This window comes from Nannospalax galili, unplaced genomic scaffold (genome assembly GCF_000622305.1).
Source record: "Nannospalax galili isolate Female #2095 unplaced genomic scaffold, S.galili_v1.0 scaffold281, whole genome shotgun sequence".
Lineage (NCBI taxonomy): Eukaryota > Metazoa > Chordata > Mammalia > Rodentia > Spalacidae > Nannospalax > Nannospalax galili.
In genome coordinates, this window is record NW_008349068.1 from 3,476,803 (window position 1) to 3,485,120 (window position 8,318).

Here is an 8,318-nt window from a genome sequence, read left to right on the forward strand (position 1 = left end):
CCCCCGGCCCCCGCCACCCCAGCGCCAGCCCCACTCACCCTTTCATTCTCCGCCCGAGGCCTGGCGTGGGCCGGCGAATCCCCGGCCTCACGTAAGCGCGCTCGCCGCCCGCCCTGCCTGCGCGGCCCAGCCCGCCGCCCTACGGGAGCCCGGGGATGTGGGCCGGGCCTGGGGCCGCCTCTGCTTACCTTTCAGCTGCTTTTTTTTTTTTTTTTTTTTTTTTCCCCTCTTGGGTTTTTTTTTTTTTTTTTTTTTTTTTTTCCTCCTTCCCCTCTTTTCCCTCGGCTGGGCTGACAGATCAGAGAGGCGCTGGCATTGGACTAGGAAACTCGCTGCTACTGCTCCCCCCCTGGGCTTCGGCAAGCGTCTTTCCCTGTCAACCAAGTGGGGTGAGGATCATATTTTTATTTTGGAAACTAAAAAGTGCTCCCAGGGTCCGTGATTATTAAGGGGAAATCCCTGAATATACTCTCCAGCCAAGAAGGCAGGGCTGCCGGGGCTGTACAAGAAGAGGCAGCAGCCTCCTACAGCACCACTACAGGCACTGCGAGGACATAACACCAGAGAGCAGTTCCTCTGCCCTCCGAAACGACAACTTTCCTACCATCTTGGAGGCAGAGGAAAGAGGGGCCAAGGGGAAAAGTGCACTGGCTCCGGTTAAAGTACATATTGCTACCTCTCATCTCTGGAAAAAAGTTCACACCCGCCGTCTACACCGGCGCCTGGGGTTTTAAAGCAGGGAAGACATTGAGAGTGCATTGGAAACGTTTTCTTTTGCTCCGTGGGGGGGACTCTTTCTGCACCTCCTGATGGAAAGAAACCTTTACAAGACACAGGTTTTCTGATATTGTTTTCCATTTTAACTTTTTCCATGTTGGTGACAGTGATATTTTAATTTTCTTTCTGGCTAATAATGATTTTTCTCAATCACAGGTCCAAATTTTGTATCTGGTGGTCAGTTTGTAAATTTTCACTTCAAAAAACGTGTTTATTGTCTTTATTTTGTTGCTCATTTGTGTTGTATATATACATATATATATATATATGTATTTGTTTTCACGTATTATAATTAAGATTTTGTGTTGCATAGTATCCGCCAAACTGAGGTTGTTGCAAGTCAATTGTAAAGAGATCTTTTGTTTTATCTCAAAGCAAAAATGTAAGTAAAACCTATTGCCTCTCCACAAAAGCATAATACAGCTGCTTATTTTTCACAATTCAAATAAAAGCACTGTGTATTTAAGCTCTCTTTGTATAGCTGACCACGTCTGTTATGGTGTGCCCAAGAAGAAAGATTACTGTAAACCTGGTAATAGATTGAAAGATGTTTTGGGTTTTCTTAAGTAAAATTGTTTATTAAGAATTACAGGATTTCATTTGAGTGCTTTTTCAAAATTTATGTAAATTCTTTAAAGTTTGGATTACACATGTTGCTGTCTACTGCTCATAACACAGGATTGAGGGATGTGTTTATTTTTGTAGCAGCATTGAAATGTTCAGAACTTCCAAAGTGGTGCCAGCCTGTTGAGTGACTTTTCATAGATTGTAAGGGGTGGTCATGAATACACTTTTTTTTTTTTTGATGAGCAAACTTTAGTACATAAATGGGATCAAAGTTAAACTGAGCTGAGCACAGAGGTGCCAGAAAAGGTGACGCTGGCTTGCATCCGGTCCAGCAGCACTGCTGTGGAGGAGAATGACGTGGAGAGGCATTTTTTATATTTGTGAAGAAAAGAACAGTAGAAAATGACCAGACTTTTTGTTATGTTCTAAAAGAATAAGGAATTTTATAACAAAGTTTCTTATTTAATTTTTAGATAGTGGCTAACCTAGTGGGAATGAATTTGTAATAGTAGTGTCTTGAATTTGTAGACTAATTTCTTCTTTTAAAATTTACTACAAGCCTGGTGTGGTGATGCACAAGTTTAATCCCATTAATTGAAATTTATTTCAAAGCATTTTGGAGTAACTGATGACCGCATTTTAAATGTCTGTTTTTGTGGGGCTAGAGGCTCAGCAGTTAAGAGCGCTGGCTCTTCTTGCAAAGGACCTAGGTTTAGTTCCCACCACCCACCTGGTAGCCAGCAACCATCTGTAACTTCAGTTCCAGGGAATCTTATGCCCACTCCTGACCTCTGGGGACATTGCACTCATGGGCACTTTTACTCAGGCAAAACTCATACACATAAAATAAAAATAAATTTTTTTTTAGTATTTTATTTATTATTTTTATTTTATGTGTATGAGTGTTTTGCCTGCACGTAAGTGCACACGTGTTGTGCAGTGCCCTCAGAGGAGGACAGAAGAGGCTGTCGGATCCCCTGGAACTGGAGTTACAGACAGTTGTTAGCTGTCATGTGAGTGCTGGGATTCGAACCCGAGTCTTTTGTAAAACCAACCAGCGTTCTTAACTGCTGAGCCATCTGTCCAGCTTATTACTCTAAATATTAATTCATGTAATACATATGTCAGTTACTATGAAATTTCATTTTATTACCTAAATTTTAATATAGTACCTTTTGTGAGCTTTGCTGCCCTCTTTGATTGAAAAAAAAAAAAAATGGTATTATAATTATGTGAACTTAACCAGCCCCTATCCTCTTGGAAACATTAGTTGTGAAGTTGTGCTATATTTTCAATTTTATTGTTTACTTTTTTTAAAAGATAGGATATCACTCAATGGGGCTGGAGAGATAGTTTAGCCATTAAAGCACTGACTGCTCTTGTAGAGGACCTGGGTTTGATTCCCAGCACCCACATGACGGGTAACAACTGTCCATAACTCCAGTTCCAGGGTAATTCGATGCATTCTTCTGACCTCCTCAGGCATTTCAGGACACAGGTACACTTAACACAGGCAATACACTCATACACATAAAATAATAAAGTATTTTATAAGATAGGATAGGCTGGGTGTGGTGGCACATGCCTTTAATCTCAGCACTTGGGAGGCAGAGGCAGGCAGAGGCAAACAGATCTCTGTGAGTTCCAGGCCAGCCTGGTCTACATAGCAGGTTCCAGGCCAGCTGGGGCTACAGGGAGACCTTGTCTCAAAAAAAAAAAAAAAAAAAGGATATCACTATATAGCCCAAGCTGGCCCTGAACTCATCATGTAGTTCAGACTGACATGGAACTCGCAGCCATCCTCCTATCTGTCAAGTTCTGGGATTACAGGCATGCACCACCACACATAGCACAGTATTTGTTTTTTAACACTTGGAGATAAAGCACAGTGGCTATAACAAGGAAATTAGTTTCCTTAACTTATATCTAGTGGACTTGAAAAGCATGTTTGCCAGCAACATGTTTTTCCTTCTGTGTGCCATAACTGTTTATAGATGATGCTTTCAGTGTTTCAAGAAGTTAAGCTGTATTTGCATTAAACTGGCTACATCTTTTTATACAGTCATCCCTCTTGTCACCAAAGAAACATGACTAGATAAGGCTATGATACATATTCATAGGACTTCAGTGCTTTTCTCTTTATAAAGCCTGACTTATAGATGTCTATAGTCCATGTTTATTCATCCTAGCTAAACAGCCAAAATTTGGGGGATAACAGTTCAACCAAGAAGGAAGAAATCCCACTTCACTTACAGTATGGGGAAACTTGACTGTCAAGATTTATTACATTTTGTGTGTGTGTGTGTGTGTGTGTGTGTGTATGCACATGCCTCTTATGGAGATCAGAAGACAACTTCTCAGTTCTCTCCTTCCACCATATGGGCCTCAGGAATCATGCTCAGGTTGTCAGTCTTGGCAACAAGTACTTTTACCTGCTGAGCCATCCTACCATCCCAGGATTTAGGTTGATGGTTAAAATTATTTCAAGTGCCATGTCCTAGAAGCTGCACATGCTAACAAAATTACAAACACAATTTGAGGAGCCCTATTTTTTTTCCCCAATGAAATTTTCTACTCAAATTCAGCAAATATTGTTGAGTACCTATCTTGATAACCTTCCTAGACACTTCATGTACGTGTTATTTTATTCTTCTTTCTTTTTTGATTTTTTTTTTTTTGACACAGGGTCTTGCCATGTAGTCCAGGCTGGCCTTGAACTCCCTATGTAGCCCAAGCTAGCTAGTCCTGAACTCATAATCCTCCTGCCACAGCCTCTGAAGTGCTAGGATTATGTGCATGCACCACCACATCCAGCTGGAGCTACCTTTTGTTATTAAGTGATTTTAGTTTTGTAAAAAGTGACCATTTTATGGGCTGGAGAGATGGCTCAGTAGTTAAGAACACTGGCTGTTCTTGCAGAAGACCCAGGTTTGAATCCCAGTACCCCACAGCAGCTAACAACTGTCCGTAACTCCAGTTCCAGGGGATCCAATAGCCTCTTCTGTCATCCACAGGCATTGCACGGCCCGGGTACACTTACCTACATGCAGGCAATACACGCATACACATAAAATAAAAATAATTTTTTTAAAAAATAGTGACCGCTTTATTGTGAATACTATAGTGAAGTTATTAAGAAAATAACATCATTCGGCTGGAGAGATTGCTCAGTGGTTAAGAGCACTGACTGCTCTTGGAGAGGACCTGGGTTCGATTCCCAGCACCCACACGGCACCTATGAACCATCCTTAACTCCAGTTCCAGGGGAATCCAAAGCCCTCTTCTGACCTCCACAGCATTGCACGACACTGGTGCAGTCACATACATGCAGGCAATATACTCATACACATAAAGTAAAAATAATAAAATATTTAAAAAAGAAAATAACACATCTTATCCTTAAGAGTCTGTCTCACTCGAGAGTGGTAACTCACATTAGTCCCAGCAGTAGGGAAGCAGAGGCAGGCAGATCTTACTGAGCTGGTGGACAGCCTGGCATACATAGTGAGTTCTAGGCCAGCTACAATTGCAGGGAATTTGTCTTTAAGGCTGGAGAATGGCTCAGCAGTCAAGAGCACTGGCTGCTCTTGCAGAGGACCCGGGTTTGAGTCCCAGCACCCACATGGCAGCTAACAACTGCCCATAACTGCAGTTCCAGGGGAATAGGACACCCTCTTCTGACCTGCACTTACATTCATGCAGGCAATACACTCATATACATAAAATAAAAATAATAATATATATAAAAGAATTTTTCTTTAAGAAAAAAAAGTCAAGCCGGGTGTGGTCATGCATGCCTTTAATCCCAGCACTGGGGAGGCAGAGGCAGGCAGATCTCTGTTGAGTTCAAGGCCAGCCTAGTCTGCAAATGTTTGCTGACAGAATCACCAAGTCTTCCCCTCCCCCAAATAATGAATGAAAGGAAGATAAAGGTGAAAGAAACCACTAGCAACAGACAAGTTTAAGGAGGTTTTCTTTGTTTGGGGCCAGGATTGGCGGGTTGGGGGTTTTTGGTTTGTTTTTGAGATAAGGCTCTTATGTACTGTAGGATAGCCTTGACCTCTATATACCACCTTTAACTGCTGAGATTACAGGTAAACACCACCACACCCAGCATTTTCTATACTTCTTAGAGTAGACTGTATGCCAAACCCAGGCATGGTGGCTCATGCCTGTAATCCAAGTAGTAGAAGGCTGATGCAGGAGGATAGGAAGTTCCAGAGACCCTGAATGAATGAATGAATGAATGAATGTCAATAAGTACTATGGAAAGTACCTGTTATAGTCCCAGTTACTGGAGAGTCTGGGCAGTAGGATTACCTGAACCCAGGTGTTTGATGCTGTAGTGCACTAAGCAGACCTGTAGTCCATGCTAAATTCAAGATCAATATGGCAACTTCCCACAACTGATGATCAGTTGTGGAGCCATGACTATCAATAACTACTGCACTCTAGCCTGGGCAGCAGATCCTAAGTCTCCTATAGTGAAAAAATGGAAGTGAGCAGTGTATCTTAACTTTTTTTTTTTTTTTTGTCTTTCTGACACAGGGTCTCCTTGTAGCCCCAGCTGTCCTGGAACTCACTATGTAGACCACCACAGGCTGAGCTTCGAACTCACAAAGATCCGCCTGCCTCTGCCTCCCAAGTGCTGGGATTAAAGACGTGCCACCATGCCCAGCCCCGTAGTTTAATTTTTTTTTTTTTTTAATTTTATGTGTATGTGTGTGTTTCCTGCATGTAGGTAAGTGCACCCATGTCATGCAATGCCCACGGAGGTCAGAAGAGGCTGTCAGATACCCTGGGACTGGAGTTGCAGACAGTTGTTAGCTGCCATGTGGGTGCTGGGATTCAAACCTGGGTCTTCTGCAAGAACAACCAGTGTTCTTAACTGCTGAGCCATCTCTCCAGCCCCTGTATCTTAACTTTTTAAAACCAAATTAAGATGACCATAGACATTATTTTCCACTCTTAAGCATTTCTGTTTTAGAAATGTTCATTGGTAGTATTTTTATTTAAAACAAAGATTTGGAGTTTTTTGTGGTTATTGGACCCTATGAAAAACTGTTTCTGAAACAAGCATTGTATTGAGCACACGCTCATAGCTTTAGATTGAATATGAAGTTTCTGTAAAAATGTATTCAACTATAGTCAAAGTAACATATAAGCATTAACCAGGTAATCTAAATTCTAACACCAGGATCACTCAAACCTCAGAACTATTACCTGATTTCAGGCTAAAATACAAGAAAAGAGTTAGTTTGAGGGTTCTGAACTGTTGTATTTGTCTTAAGTTCTCTCAAAGCCGAAAACATACCCTCCACAAACTCAAGGGTCAGTGACAGTGCTGACAGTATGGGCCAGACATTGGGCCACTTCCTTATCAAGCTGTAAGCAGAGAATGTGACCAGGTAACCTGGGCTGTAAGCATTTTGGAGGCATTGTATTAACTCTTAATGTTAGGAAAATGACTCTCCAATGGAAGTCATGTTTTAAGTAATCATTAGTAAAAAGGAACACCTCAAAGCAAGATTAAAGATTGGATTTATGGGGGTTGGAGAGATGGCTCAGTGGTTAAGAGCACTAACTGCTCTTGCAGAAGACCGGGTTCAATTCCCAGCATCCACATGGCAGCTACGAACGTCCTTAACTCCAGTTCCAGGGGAATCCAAAGCCCTCTTCTGACCTCTGAGGCAGTACACAACACAGGTGCACTCACAAACATGCAAGCAATACACTCATACACATAAAATAAAAATAATAAAAATTTAAAAAAATATTGGGGGGCTGGAGAGATGGCTCAGCGGTTAAGAGCACTGACTGCTCTTGCAGGAGACCTGGGTTCGATTCCCAGCACCCACATGGCAGCTATGAACTGTCCTTAACTCCAATTCCAGGGGAATCCGAAGCCCTCTTCTGACTTCTGAGGCATTGCACGACATGGGTGCACTCACATACATGGCAGGCAATATACTCATACACATAAAATAATAATAAAATATTTTTTTGAAAAAAGATTGGATTTAGGTAGAATTACCAATGATAATCAATCTTTTCTATAATTTGTAACGAGAAAAAAAGTATCCCCAAAGTGGTGATTAGCTGGAACACTGTAGTAAGGGGAGAAATCCACAGAGACCCCGATAATAAGTAGAGGTTAGCACAAAGATGACAGTGTTCATTTCTGTGACATTCCTGATTAAACAAGCTTTTATAGACCCGCTGGGAATGTAACCACTATTTCCATGGGAAAATAAATTCCATGTTCCAGACAACTAATTTACAGATATTGTGGAACACAGCCCACTAATAAGTTTGGACTTCCTGGCCTCCATGGTCTTTATCATGTCATTGTTATAGGTAGCCAGAGTTCAGTAGTAAATGTGGGAAAGTGAGGGGGGAAATCCATTCTCAAATAAAGAGTAACTATTACCATAGTTCAAAAGGGAAGGTCATCAAAGGCAAAAATGGTTGTACAAAGAAGGAAAATAAATCTAAGTAATTCAGATTTTAAGATTTGTTTTTATAGGTTGGGCATGGTGGTATATGCCTGTAGTCCCAGCACTTAGGAGGCAGAGGCAGGAGGATCTCTGTGAGTTCAAGGCCAGCCTGGTCTACATAGTTCCAGGCCAGCTGGGGCTACAGGGAGACCGTTTCAAAAAGACAAAAAAAAAGATTTATTTTTATTTTAATTATATGTATGGAGGGGGGAGCATGTACAACAGCTCACAGAGGTCAGAGGTGTTGGATCCCCCTGGAGCTGGCGTTACAGGCAGCTGTCAGTTGCCTGATGTGGATGCTAGGATCTACACTGGCTATATATACTTAAAACTAGAAAGTGGGGCCAGCCAGGTAAAGGCACTTGCTGCAAAAGTCTGGCGATCTACGTTCAATACCCGGAACCCACATACAGGTTGAAGGAGAAAACCCACTCCCCTGACCTTAACACATGCACTGTGGCACTCACACCACCCCCA

At 41.9% G+C, this 8,318-nt stretch overlaps 1 protein-coding gene across 3 annotated transcripts in view; it reads right to left on the minus strand.

Annotated features, from left to right (window-relative positions):
• Ino80d (INO80 complex subunit D) overlaps nt 1-210 on the minus strand; it is a 72,992-nt gene extending 72,782 nt beyond the window's left edge. For 2 of the 3 annotated variants that reach the window (XM_029569930.1, XM_008846176.3), the window contains exon 1: nt 39-193. The gene's annotated coding sequence lies outside the window, so the exon portion shown is untranslated. Of the gene's footprint in view, nt 1-38 lie in introns of all 3 variants that reach the window. The other variant, XM_017801396.2, reaches the window with a different exon arrangement.
• Between the last annotated feature and the right edge of the window lie 8,108 nt (nt 211-8,318).